Here is a 3,765-nt window from a genome sequence, read left to right on the forward strand (position 1 = left end):
TAAAACTTAAATCCAGACCTAACTGACTTCAAGGCTGTAGTCTTTTTTAAGAACAGCTTTATTGAGGTACAGGTGTCATGAAATACACTGCACATATTTACTGTGTAAATTTTGATAAAATTTGAACACATATACCCATGAAACTATCACCACAATCAAGAAAATGAACATACATGTCACCATTTCTTCATGACTTTGTAATACTTCCCTTCTGCCTCTCCCTGACACCCTAATCCCAGGCAACCACTCATCTATTTTCTGTCAGTATAGATTAATTTGCATCTTCTAGGATTTTATATAAATGATTACTTATAGCATGGACTTTTTTCTCTCACTTTTTTTCACTCAGCATAATTATTTTGAGGTTCATTCAGAGCATTCTGTGCACTACAGTTTATTTTTATATATTGCTGAATAGTATTCCATTTCATGGATATGCCAAATTTTACTTATTCATTCACCAGCTGATGGATGTTTGAATTGTTTCCAGTTTGGGGTCATCACAAATAAAGCCACTCTGAATATTCATGTGCAATGTGCAGTCTTTGTATGAAGATATGCTTTCATTTCTCTTGGGCAATACTGTGAGTGCATGTTTAATTTTTTTTTTTTTTTTATAGTGAAAACTTTTATATTTAGAATTAGTCAGCTGGACTCAGTTTAGATGATCCCAATTTTGTTGGCAACATCCAAAGCGTCATAGTCAGGAGCCAGTCGAACATATGCCTTCTTCTCTCCATCAGGCCTGATCAGGGTGTTGACCTTAGCCACGTCAATGTCATAGAGCTTCTTCACAGCCTGTTTAATTTGGTGCTTGTTGGCTTTGACATCCACAGTGAACACCAGTGTGTTGTTGTCTTCTATTTTCTTCATGGCTGACTCGGTGGTGAGGGGGAACTTGATGATGGCATAGTGGTCAAGCTTGTTTCTCCTAGGGGCGCTCTTCCGAGGATATTTGGGCTGCCTCCTGAGCCGCAGTGTTTTGGGCCGTCGGAAGGTGGGTGACGTCCGGATCTTCTTTTTTTTGTGGCTGTGTACGCCTTTTAACACTGCTTTCTTGGCCTTCAAAGCCTTTGCTTTGGCTTCGGCTTTCGGAGGGGCAGGGACTTCCTTCTTCGCCTTCGGCGCTATCTTCGTGAAAAGGGTTTTGCATGTTTAATTTTTTAAGAAACTTCAAAACTGTTTTTCAAAGTGGTTTCTACCATTTTCCATTCAGTTTGAGTGTATGAGAATTCCAGTTCCTCCACATCCTCACCAAGACTTGGTATAATCAGTATTTTAACTATTTTAATAGTTTTGTTGCGGTATCTCATTATGGTTATTTGTGTTTCCCTAGTGACTACTGATGGTGAGCATCTTTTTTTGTGTGTTTACTTGCTATCGGTGTATCTTTGGAGAAATGTCAGTTCTTTTGTCCACTTTTTGTTGGGATTTTTTAAAATTATTACTAGATTTTGTATTCTGAATACAATTTCTTTTAATCAGATATTTAATTTACAGACATTTTCTACCAGTCTGTGCCTTCATTTTTCATTTTTTAAATGGTGTCTTTTAAATACTTTCATTTTCCTAACAATGTCTTTCAAAGAATAGGAATTGTTAATTTTGATGAAGTCCTATTTATAGATGTTTTGTTTGTTTCATGGATCATATTTTTTGTCTAACCAATGAAATTAGCCTAACTCAAGGTCACAAAAATTTTCTCCCATGTGTTCTTCTAGAGGTTTTACAGTTTTAGGTTTTACATTTAGGTATATGAGCCATTTGGAATAATTTTTGTTTCTAGTTTAAGGTATGGATTGATGCTCATTTGTTTTACTTATGAGTATTCTTTAGTTCCAGCACAGTTTGTTAAAAGATTATCCCTACTCCATTGAATTTGCCTTTAGTGTTGTCTATATCTATCTATGTATCTATCTATCTATCAAATCTATTATCTATCTAACTATCATCTATCTATCATCTATCTATCTATCCATGTCTATACTGGACTTTTAATTCTGTTCCTTTGGTCTATTTGCCTATATTTAAGCCAGTTCTACACTGTCTTGATGTCTAGCTTTTTATTAAGTTTTGAATTCAGGTATTGTTAGCCTTTCGATTTTGTTTTTTATTCTAAGTCGTTTGGGCTAATCAACATCTTTTGCATTTCCATAGGACTTTATAGAATCAGTTCATCACTTTCCTCAAAAAAAAAAAAACCTGCTGGGATTTTTTTTTTTTTTTTTAAACATTAGGTACATAATCAACACAGCTTGGGGGAGTTTATATTGCATGTTTTAGTGAGTTGATGGCTAATTTGCATCATGCTGGTGAAAACCACACAACTCAGATTGGGACTTTTTTTTTGACTGCGTTGGGTCTTTGTTGCTGCACGTGGGCTTTCTTTAGTTGCATCAAGTGGGGGCTCTAGACGCGCAGACTCAGTAGTTGTGGCGCACGGGCTTAGTTGCTCCGCAGCATGTGGGATCTTCCCGGAGCAGGGCTCGAACCCATGTCCCCTGCATTGGCAGGAGGATTCTTAACCACTGCGCCACCAGGGAAGCCCACCCTGCTGGGATTTTGATTGTGATGCTGTTGAATCTATAGATCAATTTAAGGAGAACTGACATCTCAACAATACTGAGCCTTCCAACCCTAAAGGTGGTTATCTTTCCATGTAAGTTCATTTTAATTTCACTAAGTAATGTTTTACAGTTTTTAGTTTAGAGGTTTTACATATTTTTTGTCAAATTTATCCTTAAGTTTCTAATATTTTTGGATGTTATTATAAATGGTATTTTTAATTATAATTTCCTTTTGTTTGTTGTTAAAATATAGAAAATACAACTGGTATGCTTGATCTTATATCCTGCAACCTTGCCAAGATCACTTATTAGTTCTAGTGTCTTTTTAGATATTCTGTACGTTTTCTACAAAGATGACAATGTTGTCTGTGAATAGAGTTTCACGTCTTCCTTTTCAATTAGATGCCTACTATGTCTTTTTCTTGCTTTCTTGCATCAGCTAATCTTGTACTCCTACTCCTTCATTTATTCATTCAACAAATATTTTTTGATTGCCCATTTATATCAGCCATGGTTATAAGTGAGATGAATTCAGTGTGAATGAGACAAGGGGGGTGGGTACGTGTTGTCATGGAGTTTACAACAATCATTCAGTTGTTTAAGAAAACAGATGTGTTTAAACATGAGTGCTAATATTGGTAAGGAATAGCTAATGAAAATAGGAATATTTAGCCTAAAAAATAACAGACAAAGGGAAGATAATTATGCTGTCAAATATTCAAGGGACTATTCAGCAGAAAGAGATTTTTTTTCCTGTATAATTCCAGAGGACTTAACTAGGATTAGTGGTGGAAAGTTGAGGAGAGAAATTTGTTGCCACAAAACAATATTTGATATTGAAACAAACTGCCTCATAATAATCTTGCTATGAAAAGTTTATCAAGAGGTTGGATAATCTTTCATTAGGTATACTATAAAGAAGCATCATACTCAGGTAGAAGACATAGTTAAAGGATTACCAGAGTGGTTACCAATTTGGATGATCTGAAATTCTTTATCTACAAAGATGAATGGGACAAGGCCTTTGCTTGTATTCTGCTTACAATCTCCTCAGAAAGAAAAACAGATTTATGATACAGATAAATAATGTAATTCTAATTATGGTTCAAGATACCAAATGAAGATACTTACACAAAGTGGAACACAATTAATGGCTATATAAATGGGACAAATCATGTATTCAACAAGAACTGTTCAG

At 35.2% G+C, this 3,765-nt stretch overlaps 1 pseudogene; it reads right to left on the reverse strand.

Annotated features, from left to right (window-relative positions):
- Positions 1–612: 612 nt before the first annotated feature.
- LOC133084685 (large ribosomal subunit protein uL23-like) lies at positions 613–1,152 on the reverse strand (annotated as a pseudogene).
- Positions 1,153–3,765: the final 2,613 nt, after the last annotated feature.

This window comes from Eubalaena glacialis, chromosome 2 (genome assembly GCF_028564815.1).
Source record: "Eubalaena glacialis isolate mEubGla1 chromosome 2, mEubGla1.1.hap2.+ XY, whole genome shotgun sequence".
In the NCBI taxonomy this organism is placed as follows: domain Eukaryota; kingdom Metazoa; phylum Chordata; class Mammalia; order Artiodactyla; family Balaenidae; genus Eubalaena; species Eubalaena glacialis.